At 47.1% G+C, this 19,014-nt stretch overlaps 1 protein-coding gene across 7 annotated transcripts in view; it reads right to left on the bottom strand.

The window, feature by feature from the left end:
• Window positions 1-19,014, bottom strand: part of TLK2 (tousled like kinase 2) — a 2,417,851-nt gene that overhangs the window by 1,248,289 nt on the left and 1,150,548 nt on the right. The window contains exon 1 of one of the 7 annotated variants that reach the window (XM_085624085.1): window positions 810-879. The exons of the other annotated variants lie outside the window; for them this stretch is intronic. The gene's annotated coding sequence lies outside the window, so the exon portion shown is untranslated. Of the gene's footprint in view, window positions 1-809; window positions 880-19,014 lie in introns of those variants that run through there. 7 annotated transcript variants of the gene reach the window in all.

Consider the following 19,014-nt stretch of genomic DNA (forward strand, 5'->3'; position numbering starts at 1 on the left):
TGGAAGAATAGTTGGGGGAGTGCAGATAAGTTCCAGGCAGTAACCATACTGGATAAGAAAAAAGTTACCTGTAACTACAGTTATCCAGTATTGGTATCTTTCATAGATCCACATGCCTGAATCATTCCCCGTCGCCGAGGTGGGAGTACCACAGTAAAATACAAAAGCAGTGCCTAAGTAAGTAATAGTAGTAGGCTAAAAGAAAGCCAGAGGCCTAAAACCTGGTAGCCTATCTACATCATTATACGAAAAGAACTAAAAAATAGTTCTAGCCAATCAGCTACTAGCACCCTCTAGAACCCTCACAGCAGAGGCAGTTCTCCTCAGATTTTCTTAGCACAAGTGGGAAATAGGGATCCCAATAAAAGAACTGTCTCGCCAGGGAGGAGGGTGGGTGCATGTGAATCTATGGAAGATACCAATACTGGATAACTGTAGTTACAGGTAAGTAACTTGTTTTCTTATCCAGTATAGGGGTATCTTTCATAGATTCACATGCCTGAATCAGAATAGCAAGCAGTAAGCCAAAACAGTGTTTGCGGATGGTGGGAGACAGGATACATAAACTCCCAAAACGCATCCAGAAAGTTTAGAATATTAATCAGCTAATCATGCTGTCAAACAAAACAGAATGCACTTTAAGAAACAGTATCAATGAAAAGCAAATTTAAAATATATAAAGAAATGCATGAAGTCAAAACCATAAATATAATACATACATATATACATACATATATATATATATATATATATATATATATAAATAAACACATGAAACAGTGCAGTATAGATAAAAACGTAAATCTAACCTTAGTTAAAAAGATGTTAAAGTACGGCTTGTCCTACAGCTGCATCCTCCTGCAGAGCAGATTGCAGACAGTAGTGTTTCGTGAACGTGTGGACATTCTTCCATGTCGCAGCACGACAGATGTTTTCCAAAGTTACTCCGGCAAATAGCGCAGTAGAAGCTGCCATAGTTCTGGTAGAATGCGCCTTGACCTTTCTTTGCAAAGGTTTGTTGGCTTTATCATGACAGAAAAGAATTGTAGAAGCCAGCCATCTGGCTATTGTTGCCTTAGTTACAGCAGTCCCAAGTGTAGCTTGACCATAGGCTACAAACAATTGATTGGATCGCCTGATGTTCTTAGTCTTCTGTAAATAGAACTTTAAACAATGTTTAACATCGAGTGAGTGTAATTGAGTGAAATTGAGACGGTACTTTAGGGATGAACTTGGGATTCGTCCGGAGAGTTACATAATCCTTAGAGAAATGCAAAAAGGGTTCTGAGATAGTGAAAGCTTGGATTTCACTAACCCTTTGAGCCGATGTAAGAGCTAGTAAAATAGCAACCTTCCATGTGAGAAATTTAAGATCAGCTTTGTGGATAGGTTCAAATGGTCTTCTCATTAATTGAGCTAACACTGTGTTTAACTCCCACTCTGGAGGAGGTGCACGTATCGAAGGAAAAACTGGAGTCCTTTCATAAATTGTTTTACTAGCGAAGAGGAACAGAGCGAAGGTTTATTAGAACTCTTCCTGAATCTTGAAAGAGCAGCAAGATGAACTTTGGCCAAGGATAATAAATAAGGAAGAATTTGTTCCACAGGATCTTGTAAAGGGTGGACATCATTCACCTCACACCAATGACAAAATCGCTTCCACTTTAAGCGATACGTTTTTAATGTACTCTGGGCACTTGATTTGGCTAGAATTTCACAACAGTCCTGAGAAATATTTAGATCTTTGAATTCTAAGAAATCAGTAGCCATGCGTGCAAGCGCAGCGACTGTGGATCTGGATGAAGTACTTGATCCCTCTCCCTTGTCAACATCGTGAGTGTTAGTACTAGACGGATAGGATTGTCCTGAGATGGAAGAAGCAGTTCCTGGAACCAATATTGTCTTGGCCAACGGGGTGCAATCAGGATGAGACGGCAACCCTCCATCTTCATTTTGCGGAGCACTTTCGGAATCAAAGGTATTGGGGGGGGGGGGGGGGGGGGGAAAGCGTACGCACAAAGCCCTGACCATCTCATGGACAGGGCATTCCCTCTTGATCCCTGTTGAGGGAACCTGCTGGCGTAATATTGGCATTTCCTGTTCTCTCTTGTCACAAACAAATTCAGTGCTGGTTTGCCCCAAACTTGGAAGATCCTGTTCACCTGCTTCTGCTCTAATTCCCATTCGTGACAGCCCGAGAGAGACCTGCTCAGGGTGTCGGCCAAAGTGTTGTGAAGCCCTTTGACGTGCTCTGCACTTAGGGTTATTTTGTGTGCTGTAACCCACTCCCACAGCTCCTGAGCCTCCTGCGAAAGAGACAGCGACCTCGTTCCCCCATGTTTGTTGATGTAATACATGCTGGTCATATTGTCGGTCCGGACCAGCACTGAAGAGCCCGCAATCCTCGGGAGAAAGGCTTGCAGAGAGAGAAAGATGGCACAAAGCTCCAATCTGTTGATATGCTGTTGACGGTATTCTTGGGACCATCTTCCTTGAATCTGCAAGTCTTGGAGATGGCCTCCCCATCCCTCCATGGAAGCGTCTGTTAGAACGAATTCTGGAGGAGTTGGTAGAAAAGAAAGACCCGGAGCCAAGTTTGCCGTCTGAGACCACCAGTGCAGAGAGTCTATCATGCGCGGTGTTACCATGATGGAGTCGTCGAACGACCCTACGGCTTGCTGCCATTGCAGATGTAATTCCTCCTGCAGTGGTCTCATTCTGAGTCGTGCCAACGGTACAAGGTTTATTGCAGATGAGCACATCCCCAGAAGAGAAGCGAATATCCGGACAGAAACTGACTTTCTTTTTGTGATTGATATTGCCAATTTTTGCAGACAGTGCTGACGGTCTTTGACAAGAATGCTTTGCACTGTATGGTGTCTAGCATTGCTCCCAGAAAAGGAATCAGTTGAAGAGGACGCAGTTGAGACTTGCTTTCGTTGAGAGTGAGGCCTAGGGTTGAAAAGAGACATAGCCTCTTCGGCTGCCTGCTTCGAAGGACCCTTGAGCAACCAATCTTCTAGATAAGGAAACACCTGTATTCCTTGAGATCTTAGAGCTGCTGCCACTGGTGCGAGACATTTCGTGAAGATCCTTGGTGCCGATTTCAGTCCGAACGGAAGCACCTTGAACTGATAGTGGACACCAGCCACTGTGAATCGAAGGTATTTGCGATGTTTGGGATGTATTGGGATGTGAATGTATGCGTCCTCCAGATCCAGAGAAGCCATAAAATCACCTTTGTTGAGGCAGCTCAAAACTTCGGCCAGCATAACCATCCGGAAACTTTGTTTCTACAGAAATGTATTGAGTTTGCGGAGGTCCAGAATCGGGCGCCACTCTCCTGACTTTTTCTTGATGAGGTAAAAGCGAGAATAGAACCCGGTTCCCTTTTGAGATGATGGAACTGTTACAATGACGCCTGGAACAGGTAGGTGAAGTTCAAGTTACTCTTTTATTACGGCCTCCACTCTGGAACCTCTAACACGTCGCTATCAAGGCACAGCTCACGAACTCTGCCAGTCAGGCTGCACTTGTCAACATTCCAAGGCAGCCTCTGGCTCAACTGTAGGAACATTCCAAATGGTAGAATGGGGAAGGGGGGCACAGAGAGAGAGAGGGAGAGACCAAAGAAGGTACATGGAAATACAATAGTGCAAACAGTAAAAGTGGATGAATTATAACACATCTTCCCCCCATAAAACAATGAAGGAGAGAAAAATAATTCTATTGCACAACAAAGTCTTTATGCCATATGGGTGAAACAGGAGGTCTTCTGGTATAGCTCCTAGGAGAAGTGACAGAGTCTTCGGGTCCCCCAGATGTTAGGGAGTTTTCATGAGTGGTGTTCTCTGGCTTCGGTCATTTAGTCAACCGGTCCATGCTGCAGTTTTTCCCATTCTCTAGAACTACAGTGTTTTTGATCTCTACTATTCTTCTGGGTTCATAGAACTTCGATTCATGATCACCTGCGAGAGAGGGTTTTTTCACAGCAACCCAATCTCCTACAGACCAGTCTCGTTTTTTTGTTCCAAGCTTATTATCATATCGGTCTTTGTAGTTGGCTTGTAGGGAAGCGATTTTAGGTTTGGCCTTGTCAAAAGAGTGTGCAGTTACCTCTCCACCCCCTATCCAGGTAGGAAATAATTTTGTACTGGGTTTTCTTCTCCTGAGCGATGAGAAAGGGGATATCCCAGTGACCAAGTTGGGGGTGGTGAGGTATGCCCAGAGCATATCTTGAATAGAGCGTTCAACAGGTAGGTTGTTGATACAAGCTAGCTGTATGTTCTCCTTTACCATTCTGTTAACTCTTTTGACTAAGCCGTTTGCACGAGGACAGTACAGAGCTGTTTTTAAGTGGGTTATGGCTAAGCTGGTTAGGAAGTTGGACATGGCTGACGAGGTGAATTGTACACAGTTGTCCGTGACCAGGGTGGCCGGAATGCCTCCAGTGGTAAAAGTGTCTCGCAAAAAATTGATCAGGGATTCGGTAGTTTGTTGTACCATTTTAATGACTACCCAGTGAGAGTGAAAATCCGTCAGAACAAACTCAAATCTTTTGGTGACACCTCTCTTATTGATCGGCCTGATAATGTCCAGTGCCAGTTTTTCCCATGGTTTGTCCGGAATGGAAACTGGGGAAAGAGGTGCCATCTGGATTTGTTTAGTTTTGTCACTGTTGGCGCATATGGTACAGTTTTTGACTTTGGTCTCAACCATAGAGTCCAAGTTGGGGAACCAATAGTGCTCTCTGAGTCTATTTTTTGTAAGACTTCTCCCTAGGTGGCCGTCATGAACCAAGTCTATTATTTTGTCTTTCAAACCCTTCCAGGGGGATAATTTTGTTATTTCTCCATATGTAACCATTGTTCAAGTTGATCTCATGTCTTACTTCTCAGAATTTATCTAGGTCTTGGTTGACACTTTTACGCGAAGCTGGCCAACCTTGAATAGTATACTCTTTAAGACAAGAAAGTGTGACATCTAGGGTCATGCACTCGAACCATTCATCTTGCTTTATTGTGGAGGAGTGGACCAGTAAAATGGGAAATTCATATGTTTCAAAGTTTTCTGAAAGATCTAATGGTGCCCTCGAATGGAAGTCAGCTGCGGTGTTGAGGTCACCCGCGACATATTCAAGTTTAAAAACGAAGCTTTGCAGGCCTAATACCCATCTAGCTACCCTAGGTGTACTGTTAGCTGAGCCTTTAGAACTGAACATGTAAATAAGGGGCTTGTGATCGGTACGAACAGTGAACTTTATCCCCCACAGGTAGAATTTAAAATGTTTAATTGCCCAAGGGCAGGCAAGGCTTCCCTCTCTACGACGGAATAGTTCCTTTCTGAATTGTTGAGGGTGCAGGAAGCGAAAGCGACAATGCGTTCTCTCCCACCGATGACTTGAGAGAGGGTTGCTCCTAGGCCTTTATTGCTGGCGTCGGTGGTTTGAATGGTTTTCCTGGAAGGGTCCAAAGTGCATAAGTGAGGGGCATTTAAAATGCTTCTTTTAATGTTGTCAAAGGCTGCCTGGTGCACCTCTAGCCATTTGAAGGGAGTATGGTTTTTGGTGAGCTCCCTAAGATCGTTTGAAATATCAGAAATGTTCTTAACATATTTGGCCATGTATTCTGCAAGACCCAGGAAGGATAATGATTCTTGCTTGGTGGTGGGTGCATTAGCTTTTTCGACAGCATCAAGGAGGCTTAATTTAGGTTTAAATCCGTCCCTGGATATGGTGTGCCCAAGGTAATCAACAGATCCCATCCTCGTCGCCAGTGTTACAAAGACGCCTGGAACCGGTAGGTGAAGTTCAAGTTACTCTTTTATTACGGCCTCCACTTTGGAACCTCTAACACGTCGCTATAAGGCACAGCTCACGAACTCTGCCAGTCAGGCTGCACTTGTCAACATTCCAAGGCAGCCTCTGGCTCAACTGTAGGAACATTACAAATGGTAGAATGGGGAAGGGGGGCACAGAGAGAGAGAGGGAGAGAGAGACCAAAGAAGGTACATGGAAATACAATAGTGCAAATAGTAAAAGTGGATGAAATATAACAGGAACCTTCTCTATTGCAATCTTGAAGAGCATTTTTAAGGCTTCATTGAACAGTAAGTGAAGATGAGGGGAAGGGGGATCCCTGGGCGGGGTAGTAGGTGGTCGTTTTTATAAATTCCAGGGTGTGACCGTTACCGACTAGGTCGAGACCCCATCGATCCGAAGTGATCTGTTCCCACTTGTGTGCAAAAGCTGAAATGATTGCGCCCACGGGGAGGGAGGGAGGGATGACAGGCGTCCTGCGTAACTCATTGTTTTCTGTTGGCATCGCGACCCTGATTGTTCGATCGCTTTCGTCCGCCCTGGCGAGAGAAACTACTTGAGGAAGATTGTCTGTAAGATGATCGCCTGTAAGGCTGCCTATACTGTGTTTGATATTGTCTATTTTGTTGATTTTGATACCCTCTTGATGCAAAGCCACGACCTCTTGCACCTCGGAAAGATCCACGCCTATACTGAAGAGCAGCCAACGATTTCGCCGTATCTGTATCTGTCTTAATAGCAAGGAGGGCCTCATCTATGTGTTTTCAGAATAAGGACTCACCATCAAGATGTTGCTTTAAGCCATCCTTGGCGTCTAAGTACTGCAGCACCAGCAAGTTGCCGAAGGTTGGTGTTAGCGATGTCCAGAGCGCATTCTATTATCTCGGATGCGGTTCGTTCTCCCTCCAAAAGTATCTTCTTTGCATCTTGTTTACGGTCCTCAGGGATGAGGTCCATAAATTCCGACAACTCTGACCACATCTGGCGGTCATAACGGCCGAGTATAGCCAAAGAATTTGCTGCTTTAATGGAGGTTGCCGCCATAGTGGAGAACTTTTTACCAATAAGGTCCCATCTCCGTCCTTCCTTATTGGCGTAGCTGGATTTTTGGATCTTTGTTGGGCCGCTTGTGATCTAACGGAATCTGGTCGGGGATGACCAATCAGACAAGATAGAGTTTCCGGAGGAGCGCGGTATTTTTTGTCAATGCGAGGGAGGACAGCTGGAATGGAGGCAGGTGTTTTCGTAATTTTTATCCCTTCATTCCAGATATAATCAATGATGGGAATCGCTCTTGTGATTTTCCTTTGCTCTTCTTTAAAGTCATGCAAGAAGCAATCCGTGTGTTCCACTATGACTGGCAATTGAAATCTGGTTGTGGCACATTGCATCAGGTTGCGAAAGCCGCCAATATCCTCAGGAGGAGAATCCGAAGGCTGAGGAATGGGTGGAGAAGGCATTGGTATGATATAATCATCCCAATGATCCAGACTAGTGTCTTTATCAGGCACTTCACCCTCTTCGATCTCTTCTTCATCAGAGGAAGTAGTATCATGGTGAGATTGTGGCCCCGAGCCAGAAGGATGAGGCGGCAAACTTGGTATTTCCTTCTGCGGTGAGTCTGGCTCTTCAGCAGGTAAAAGTGGTACGTTAGGAACAGCCTGTTGTGTGGGAAACCGTTGGCGGTAATCTGCCAGCATGGCCTGGAGATCCTGTATGAGCGTAGGAGGGAGATGACTCGTTTCCCTATGATCCCAATCCCTTCTGGGATGTCTGTAATGTGGTGTAGAGAGGCCTTCTTGGCATTTCATATGAAGTTCCGAGGGGTGCCGAACAGTCCCTCATCTTCCTCATCAAAGTCCTCATCCTCTACATAAGTCTCTAGGATATGAGATGGCAGAAGAGGAGATATCTTGCTGTAATCCTGTCTATTAAAGTCTTTAGTTGAAAATGAGTATAAGAAATGGGCGTAGTCTGAGAAACTGGTGGAATCGCCTTCGATAAACTTGTCGTCGACGAGCTCTTAGTCGTCGACGGGATGGTCGTCGACGTATTCTTCGTCGACGGGATCGTCGTAGTCGACGGGCTCTTCGTCGTCGACGGAACCGTCGTCGACGTATTCTCCGTTGGGGGCTCTTCGTCATCGACGGAATCGTCATAGTCGACATATTCTTCGTCGACGGGCTCTTTGTCGTTGTCGGAATCGTCGTCGTCTATGTATTCTGCGTCGACGGGATCGTCGTCGGGCTCTTCGTCGTCGACAGGCTCTTAGTCGTCGATGAGCTCTTCACCGTCGAGGAGCTCTTCGCCGACAGGCTCGTCATCGATGGAATCGTCGTCGATGGGACCTTCGTCGACGAGCTCGACATCGACTTGATCATCGACGGAGACTTAGAAGATGAACCTTTCATCGAGGAATCTTTCAAAACAGGCTTTTTAGACATAGTAGATATCTTAGTAGATATCTTAGAAGACACAATAGGTGAAGAAATAGCCGTAGTGGAGACTGTAGCCGTCGGGGCAGCAGAAGTTAGAGTCTTAACCTGGGTTTTACTCACGGTTTTAGAGGCTGAAGGTCCTTTGGATACCTCAGAGGGCGAAGACAGCGATGACCCAGAGGATCATTTTTGTGACCTCTGTGAATGGTCAGAAACTTCATGAGGCCTTGTGATGCTTTCTTGCCTCACTGGAAGAGCTGTCAAGCGATCTAGCCCTTTTGCTAGACGTCGAGGTCTGGTCATCCTCCTCAGCCGAGGAAGATTTTAACCATAAAAGTAGCCTTGCCTCCCTGTCCCTTAAAGTCTTAGCAGAGAAGGTCCGGAAAATCCTACAATCCTTAACAACATGCTTAGGATGTAGGCAGTATATACAATCTTCATGTTGGTCATCCACATGGACCCTTTTCTTTTCACAGGTACTGCAGGGTCTAAAAAGAGCTTTCTTATCAGACATTCTGAAGAAAAGGTGAAGAAACTGAGTAGGCACTCAGGGAGACTCCTTTCCACACGACGTGCGGTGAAAATCTGAAGAGAACTGCCTCTGCTGTGAGGGTTCTAGAGGGTGCTAGTAGCTGATTGGCTAGAACTATTTTTTAGTTCTTTTCGTATGATGACGTAGATAGGCTACTAAGTTTTAGGCCTCTGGCTTTCTTTTAGCCTACTACTATTACTTACTTAGGCACTGCTTTTGTATCTTATTGTGGGACTCCCGCCTCGGCGACGGGGAATGATTTAGGCATGTGAATCTATGAAACATGGCCCAATACTGGATAATTTGTATTACCCACTTGTCAGAGGGGATTGAGTTCCAGACAGGTAGGAACTCTGAGACACGTCCGCCGACAGGAGTGGAATGATCGGGGAGTAGCGGGGGGAAGTCACTGTTTGTTGGCAGGGGTGGTGCGGTTGTAGTTACCTCTGCCTCTTTCCTTATTATTTCCTCTGTAGCCTCCTAGAAAATCTCTGGAGGAGGTAGGTTGTTACCCTTATAAGAGGAGGAGGGATTCTCTGTAGACAGTTTTTGATCCACCCCTGTAAAAGGAGCGACGAAAGGAACCCATGCTAGAAGGTAATTGTAATGCCCCCATGGACTTTGCAGTTTCTGTGCCTTTCTTCATCTTTTCTAGGGAAGTATCGACAGCTGGCCCGAAAAGATGCTCCTTATCAAAGGGCTGTGAGAATTTGGCCTGGTATATGCTGTCCACTAATTAAAGTGGGCACCTTGTACCACTCCAAACAACCCCTTATGGTGATAGGTTAAAGACAGCCTTTATAGAAAGCTATCCTAGTGGTAGCTATGGAGAGCAGCCTTCAGACTAAGTCTTGAAGGAATGTAAAGCAGCTTGTTTTACCATTCTATAATCTCTTGAATGACCAAATGAAAGGACAACCACACCAGGTAATATTCAAAATATATGCTTTCAAGATAAAACACACCCTTCTAGTCTCTTTATGAGGCTGGAGTTCGAAGTACTTAAGTTACAAGTCAGTATTCAACAGTAAAAGCACAAATACACATTTGGGCCCCAGGGGCGTACCAAACCATATACCAATAAAGTGGTATAAGAACCACGACTGAACTAGACACAAGGCCTATAGCCTTTAGAAGCGTTTGGGCCCCAAGGAACCACCCAAGGTAGTGACGTAGGGGACCCACGGGAGACGCGTGCAGTGTTAGAACACAGGCGCGATTCGCCGTTAACTTCTATGGGGAAAGTCGTGGTTGGAAAATTACAAGTTGAGGACACTTAGAGCATGACTATAAGCAAACCCTTTTGGACTTAGAGGTGTCTAGGGCCAACACCCACGGGAGCACTAGAGTACTCGAGATACCTCACCCAGGGAAGCCGGGTGCATAGGTGTCTTTTGGTGTCGGGTCACGGCGTCGTTTTCAATGGAAGCTGGCAAAGAAGTGCTGCTGCCGTGAAGAGAAGTGTCAGAAGAGATCCAAGCCTGGATCAAGGATGGAAGGAACCTGAAAGCAGAGGGGACAGTGTCTGGGTCACTTACCAGTGACCAAGGGCACGATAGTCCAATGCCCACAGATGTCAGGTGCTTCAGGTGAGTTGACGGGTGTCTTGACTCTTCAGCCACGAGGTCCAGGAGGCGTCGACGACTACCAGGAGCTGGATTCGAGCTGTCCCACGAAGTCTGTCAACTGCTGCGGTGTCGGTGACCCAGCAAGCCTTGGCAATGGCAAGTCAAGTGGAAACAGAAGAAAGATGTCGGTGCAGACCAGCAAGGTCTGGGGGACTCACCCAGCGAGGGTAAGTCAGGGCACGTCTGGAGCAACCAGGAAAGCCCAAGCAGAACAGGAGTTGCCTTCGTGGGGACCCACTAGCCAACAGGCTAGCGATCGCAAAGGAGCCTCGAGCAGTCGCATTGGAAACTGGCCCATGGGTCACTCGTGGAGTGGAGGCCAGAGATATTTGGTGATGTAGGTGCTTAAGGCTGGGGCTACTCAGAGCCCAAAGCATAACTTCGAGGAAGACCAGGAAGATGATGTACCGGCAAAACTTCACGGTGTCCAGGGGTCACGGTTCCACGTTACCCACGATAGCCACGGGCCTCAGCTTTGCTGTGGACTCAGGGTTGCCTCTGGGAAGTCTGGAAATCCACCTCTGGTGATACAAAGACTTCGGCGTTCGGCGGGAGCTTCAGAGTTGCAGACCGAACAGTTGCTACTTTGGTGCCTGCCAAGCAGGGGAGTCACTCCTTGACCCAAAGGGAGATTTCTTCAGTCTTCTAGTCGAAATAGAACGTCAAAGGTCCAGGATATATGTTACAGAATTTCGTCCAGGGTAATCCAAAGTCTCTAGGACGGGGTTCCTATACTAAGATAGGGGTTTGGACATACTCTGGGGACACACCTATGGGAGGGTTTGGAAAGAGGGGTGGTTGCACCCATTTCCTTTGTCCAGTTTCGCGCCAGAGCTGGGGCAGGTAGCCCCTGCAACCGGTTTGAACTGGACTATGCACAGGGACACCAAGTGTGCCCCCAGTGCAGGACTTCTAAGCACCAGAGAGTGCTCCCGCCCAGCCCCAATACACATCTGCCTGTCTGGGGAGGTGGATACACCTCCCTGGGACAGGAAACCCATTGTCCAGGCCTCCCCTGCCAGAGTTTCGGTCAGCAGCAGGAGGCCAGACCCGTGTCTGTGGCAGTGGCATCCATTTTGTGATGCCAGGGCTCTAGAAAGTCTTTACCGGTTAGACCAGTGTGAACATGTCTCTCCCTCTAGAAGAACTGGCGGGGGGGGGGGGGGGGAATAGGATTCCAAAGTGTTTGGCACCAAACACGACATGTTTCTGTGCAGCCAGTTCAAAGTTAGCATTTACCGCAAGGTTGTAATGCACTTAAGAGTATATGGTCAGGCTGCACCACAAACAGCAGCAGAGGAGGTACTCCGAACGCTGCAGAGGGGCTCTGCTCATGCAGGGGCACCCTCTCACATAAAAACCAAGCACTCTGCCTTCAGGAGTGTTAAGGCCTGCCATAGGAGTGACTTATAGGTTTAATATGTGTGTGCAATTGGGTAGCCTATACCAGAGTAAGGAGTGCATGCACCACCTCACCCAGGCTGCAGTAGCAGACCTGTGGTGTCATTTTGGAGTGCTTCCCAGGGGTGGCATAATACATGCTGCAGCCCCTGGTAGGCCTCTGAGGTACCTATGCCCTGGGTACATAGTCTACCATATACTAGGGACTTATAAGGCACTCCAGAATCCAATTAGAGAATTACCTAATGTACATGGAAACCATTTTAGAGAGGAAGCAGCTAGGCTGGGGTCCTGATTAGCAGGGCCACAGCCAGCCTAAGGTCGAAAAACAGTGAAACACCAGCAAAAAGTGGGGGTACCCATGGGAAGCAGATCCTACTCTCATACAAGGTCTGATTAAGTATGGAGGACTGTACCTCCTACTTGAATCCAGAGATTTTTAAGCCAAGCGTGTGTGCGCAATCGTATGCTAGTGTTGATGGCACGAGATGCTGTGTCTGCCCATCTAGTGCACATTTGATGGAAGTGTTGGTAATGAGTTTCCCTTCTTGAATGAGGTTGTTAGCTTTGATTTTATACTCATCTGGCAAATATTGCAGGAGGAGGGCCGTCGCTTGTGGTTTGAGAGTTAGCTCTCTTGCAGGCATTAGATACCACAAGAGAGTCTAAGGAATCTTCTTCTAGAGGGTCTGTATGAAGCTCCACCATGTGATATTGAGCAGCCCTATTGATAAGCTAAACATAGCCAATGTGGTCGTCAGGTGGGGAGGGTCTGGAGGGATACAGGTCGGGGTCATTGTCTTGATCTGTGTTCCCCAATATAATTCTCCTGTGGTATGCCCTGATCGTGTGGCATATCTTGCTCTTCATCCCCATAATCTTCATCCTGAGGGTCATGTGATAGTGGAGGTGGTGGTGAATTTGATGGTGTAATGAATAAATTTGGGTTAGGAGGAGGAGAGGGAGGTATATAAGAGGGAGAAGGGTTAGGGCCCATGTCCTTTTTCTTCAGAGGTATAGGGCAATCTCTGAGAGATCCAGCTTCTGTTTTTTAGGAAGAGTGGCCAGGAGGTGTCCAGTTTTAAGGTCAATACTTAGTCTCTTTTGTTTTGGATCCAAAAGGTGGGTCCTCGGACCGAAGCTCTTTGGGTGGAGTATCTTTTTCTTTAGGAGTTTCTCGGCATTGAAGATTTGGGCTGAGAGTCTTTGGGAGTCGAATGTTTTGAATCAGAGTGCTTGGTTTTAACCGGTTTGGGCTCTGAAGCTTTCGTAGTGGAAGGTTTTGCCTCCAAGCTTTTCGGTGCAGAGCATCTTGGCTCCGAGCCTTCAGATGTCGAGAATTTCAGCTGTGAAGCTTTCGGTTTAGACTATTTTGGCTCAAAAACTTTAGGTTTGGAGGACTTCAGCTCAAAAGCTTTCGATTTGGAGGATATCAGCTCCGAGGCCTTTGGTGTATAAGGTGTCTTCGGTGCCGGCAATGTGGAGACTGGCAAATGCTATGTCTTATGTTTTGGTGCTGAGGGTGTTGGCTCGTCACCGGAATGTGGCTGGACCGAGCCGGAAGGCTTGCCTTTGTGTTTCATAGCCAGGCTGGAGGGCGGGGCATCTGAAACTTTTCTCGGTGCCGACCTGAGCCTGAGGGCAGGAGGTGATACAGGAGCCTTCGATTTTGGTTGAGTGGGCACGTGGGGATCTCTACTCACGGTACGTTGACCTGGAGTGATGTTCAGTTATTCTTTCATGTTGGAGACGGCTTCAGACACGGAGACCAGTTCTTCGTCCTCGGATTCTGCAGCTGGATAATGGAAATCGGAATCTTTGTCGAAGATGTCCGGTATGGAGCCGCTACCGCGTTGCATCTCGTGGCGTCGAGCCAGACGATCATGAATGGTCTTCAGAGAGGCAAAAAGGAAATCTCTACTAGAGGACAAAACTATATTGGCTACTCGACGCCATGCTTGGACCGTAATCTCTTCCTACTCTTATCAGCAACAGCAGACCTATTTAGCAACTCATTTAGTCAACACTTAAAAAAAATCTTTATTGACTACAGACTGGGTCTGCATTATTCAAAAGATCTAAGACCGTCGTGGAAACATCAGATCTCCAATGTAGACTATGTGGATACCACAACGAAACTCTAACTCACCTGTTTTGCGTGTGCCCAGCGCTAATGACACTGAGAAGGAAATACCTACGTGCTATTTGTCTCAATTTGAACATAAAAACATGCCGACAAGCCGGGGACTCAAATTTATGACAGAAGCTAAAAAACTACTCCCGGGCAAATGAGCAGCCCTACACCACAATTGAAGAGGAACACACTGATTAAGGCCGGACGTTCTACCACGTTACTACATCTTAAAACGTGTTGGACTAAGAACTCAAAAACTATAAGTATATTCTTCCGGGGTCTTTGTGACATGATTTAAAAAAAAATAAAACAAATACTAAAAACAAAACAAAAAGACAAGACGAAATAAGTAATTTATGTACGCAAGTTTTATAATTGTTTTTATATTAAATGTGGATTGTAATAATTTTTATTAATTATGCAATAAATTGAATTGAATGGTCTTCTTCGATCGGAATGATCAACACACTTCACAGTCCTTTTCGTCGTGTCCCGAGGATAAGCAGAGTTTGCAAACCTCGTGCACGTCTGTGTGTGGAGATTTAGCACGACATCCAGGACATAGCTTAAATGTAGTCTGTTCCATCGACTGCTGGCGTGGTCGGCCCGGGTAGGCCCGACGACCCGCCCCGAAGTTCCCGATCGAAGGTTTTCTCAGTTTAAACGATATGTGTTGAATGGAAACCGTGATCGGAAGACAATACTGTCGAGGGTAGAGGAATGCACGTTGAAGGGGTTTGAGAACGATACTGAAGCGCAGCAATACCCATCCGAATCAGATGGCGGAAAAAAACAATCTGGGGATGGAGTTGATGCCCATGCGCATTATCACCTAAAGTGGTATCACCTACCTCATGACTGCACAGACTTTCGGATAAAACAAAGCGCAAACATCCAGACCCAACACTAGATGGCGATTGTGAGAAAGTATACATTCCAAAAACAAGAGTGAAAGTGCACACCGTTTCATCGCCATTTCACTTAATTTTGTCATGCTTAGTTGTTTGAGCGTGCAGCCTGGATACGCAGTCCGGATTGGGAGTGGAGTCACGCTCCCATAATTTTGCTATGGATCATGAGAAAGTGCCATCTTTCTTGCATGGTTTGCCCCCACTTTTTGCTGAATTGCTGTTGTACTTTGAGTGTGCCCTGGGCTCCTGCCAATCAAGTACCCAGGGCCTATGTTCCTTCCCTAAAACTGTGTTGAAGCCTAAACCCAATTGGCATCTCTGGCCACATGTCAGCCCCTGGTAAATGGTACACTAGGTACGCAGGGCCTTGTGACCAGAGAAGGCCCCTAAGGGCTGCAGCACTTATTGTGCCACCCTTAGAGGCCCTGTACCCTGACACACACACACTGCCCTTGCAGGCTGAGTGTCTGGGTGCAGAACAAAACAGAGAGTCGACATGGCACACATCCCTGTGTGCCATACCCACAACACACACTGCCCTGGCATACCTCAGTCACCCCTCTAGTTGGGTGCCCTACGCCAGTGGTGTGGGTACAGGTGCATGAGCCCTGTTCCCCTACAGTACCCAGGTCAATTCCTGGGCACTGTAAGTGCAGTGTGCTGCCATTAAGAGTATATGGTGCTGGGAGGTCGTCAACACGAACTCCACAGCACCATGACGGCAACACTGAGGACTGAGAAGTTTGGTATCAAACTTCTCAGCACATTAAACCCTCACTGATGCCAGTGTGGGATTGAATATACAATGCACGACAGAGGGCATCTTAGAGATGCCCCCTGAACCTAACCTACAATCCACGTCTTGTCTGAGGGGCTGCCTAGGCTGCACACAGCAGACATGTTGCTGGACCCCTGGGTAGAGAGCCATCCGCTCTCCTGGGCCTGCAACAATGCACATCCTGGGCGAGGTGCTAGGTCTCCTCCCCCAGGATGGGCAGGGAGAGCTTCAAAAGCATGCCGCCTTTGTGAGCTTCTCCAGGCCAATTGCTGTACTCAGCAACTGGCCCCTACCGGTTCTGATCCCCACTCTGGCGGGAAGACTGGCCGGAAACCCAAGGAAGGAAAGGGGGTGTGCCAGCCTCTGCCAAACCCACCCCTCAGGTGGGGGAGGCGAGGTGCAGCACATCTCCGGGCTCTTGCCATCTTGAAGATGGGGAGCCCTGCCCAATCATAACATAACATGTACTTTTGTATGGCGCACGTATCACCCGAAAGTCTCAAGGCGCTGAATAACAGATGTATATTGTTACCCAACTCAATGGTACTCATTTTATCGACCTCAGATGGATGAAAGGCTGAGTGGACCCGCCAGGATTAGAACCTGTGACCATGAGGTCGAACACAGGCCCCTACAGTTGATGCATTTAGGACTAGGCTACTGCCCCCCTCCCACAGGCGAGTGGTAGGATAGGGGGGTGTACCCACCCCAGGGAAGGGACACATTGGTCCCTGCCCTTTACCTACCTGTAACGCCCCTAAAATTAGTATTTAGGGGCACCTTGAACCTTCCTCCCTCAGATCCAGATTCCGAAACAAGCAAGAAGTTCAAGAAACAAGAAGACCTGCCGTGCAGCTGCTAACAAGAGGACACCAACTGATTAGGCCCCAGCCCTACAGGCCTGTCGACCCTCAAACCTGCTCCTGCTAAACCCCGGCGTCTCCAGTGGTCAGCAACCTCAAAAACCCCAGAGCACCTGACTGCCTTGTGACTAACTGGGACTCCCACGAGCAGTGGTACTGCTCAAAGCAAGTAACAAGCTCCTGGCATCAGCCAGGAACCGCAACTCCTGCACACACTGCACCCGCCAAGCCTGGCCTGTGCCGGAGTGAACAAAGACCCCGAGGATGTCCCCCCGGCGACTGTGACCCCGAATCCAGCACCCAAGGACCCACCTCGAAGCTCCTGATGACGCCTGCAGCCTCAGAACCAGGGACCCCTCCAACCGCGACCAGCAGAGGGTAAGATTTCCCAACGCCAAAAGGCACCCCTGCACCCGGCGCCTTGCGGCCCCCTGTGCCCAACTCTTGGGTGCCTACCTATCCTCCAACTACCAAACTTACCTCTCGAAGTGGTGGTCGCACCTGAAGAATCTTCGCCCCCGGGCTTGCAGCCTTTGTTCGTCACTGAGCTTCTCCATTGAAATCCATTGAGTGCCCAATGGCTCAAAAGCACCCTGCACCCAGCTGCCCGAGTGCCCCTGGCAGTGCAACCTCTAATCTAATTTACTTTCCCACTTGCCCTGAGTAAGTGACCAGGAGCCCAGCTCCCACAGCCGCGTGACCTGCTAGCCAGCAGCCACCAACCAAGGGCCCCCTGCCTCCCATAGGGTAACACTAGGCCTAACTCTCTTTGCACCCAGCTGCCCCTGTGCCGCTGAGGGTGTAACAACTGTGCCTACCTGACCCTGGGAGACCCCCGAGTCTATGCCCAGAACCTTAACTCTGCCAGTCGAGTACTTACCCAAAAGCCGATAACTCACTTTTCTTCCATAGGGTAACAGACTGGTTTCACTTGGAAATTCTTCTAAGTGTCGAGTTTTGAAACTTTAAAATATTAATCTAAAATCAGCCAAATAACGAAAACGAATTTACTCACCTGCTATCAGGAGAGATCCCAGTGCTGGATCTTGGTGCCCAGCACTGACCCTGCAAAGTAATTACAACCGTACTTACCGCTAACTTGATTTTCCTCCATAGGATAACATTGCCTGGTTTTTGCCAGAAATTCTTCTGTCGATTTTGCCAACTTACAAATATTCGTTAAAAATAGCATGTATAACAAAAATGCATTCTTTCAACTGTTTACAGGAGCTGCACCAGTGCTGGATCCAGGATCCAACACTGAGTTAGAAAAAGTAACGATAACCCTACTTACCTGCTATTTGAATTTCCTCCCATTGGATAACATTGGTGACTCTATGTGAAAAAGTTTGTCAACTTTTAAAATACAATAATATTCCTTAAAAATCACAACTGTAGCCAAAACGTTTTTACTCAACTGTTTACAGGAGATGTCCCAGGACTGAATCTAGGATCCAGTCCTGTGGTAAGAAAAGTAAACCAAAAAGTAATCAATTGCATTTAACTAGAAATTCCCATTGAGCTCAATGTACAATTGTGTTTGAAATTGTGTTGCCTATTTCAACAACTGTATCTATTGCATTAAAAAGTCTATTCCCTATTGAAAGTATTTATCTAAAGCATCTCATTCTGAGAAAGTATATTTTGATACCTATTGTTGGTTCTAAATTAAAACTATATATTTTGATACAAAACCATTGGCCTAGACTTCAGTTCTTGAGTGTGTGAGACCATTTGCTGACTGAGTGTGTACAACAAATGCTTTACACTGTCCTCTGATACTGCCTTACTGCTCGACCAAGCTACCACTTTAGAGAGTAAGGTTATATCTAACTTTAGCCTCTGCCAAACCTGTGGGGGCTGTGGACTCTGTGCACACTGTACCTATTTGGGGACAGTATATACAGAGCCACTTTCTTACAGCGATCTATGCTAAAGCATATGATCTACAGCTCAAATGCCCCGAACAAGCAGTCGTCATATAAACCGCAATTTCACAAACCAATCGGTGTGCAAACTGCGAATCCTATTTTGCGAATGGGTATTACTACAAAAGGCCCAAAGTACCAAATGAACAAGTTACTTACCTTCGGTAACGATATATCTGTAAGAAACATTAGTTATAGATTCCTTACTTTAGAATTACCCCCAGGCGTCAGACTGGATCCGGAAAGTTTTTTCGTCAGCAGTACCTCTGCGCGTCGGAAGGTGGCATTGGTCGGCTCCAAGTCCGTCGTCGTCGCCGGAATGACATCGCGAAAGCTATTTAGATGTCGCCCTTGCGCGCTGACGTCAGTTCTCCAGTGAATCCTGGAGAACAGAACGTCCAAAGAAGCCGTCTCTCCGGACTCGACTGTCCAGGCAGTAGTGTTTGGTGAACGTGTGCAGCGATGCCCATGTGGCAGTATGACAGATGTAATTCAGAGTAAGAAACAAATATTCTCAACTGGTATCATTCAACACAGACAGATAAATTGCATGTACAAGACATTACAGTTAGGATAAGGAAGA

This window comes from Triturus cristatus, chromosome 1_1 (assembly GCF_964204655.1).
Source record: "Triturus cristatus chromosome 1_1, aTriCri1.1, whole genome shotgun sequence".
Lineage (NCBI taxonomy): Eukaryota > Metazoa > Chordata > Amphibia > Caudata > Salamandridae > Triturus > Triturus cristatus.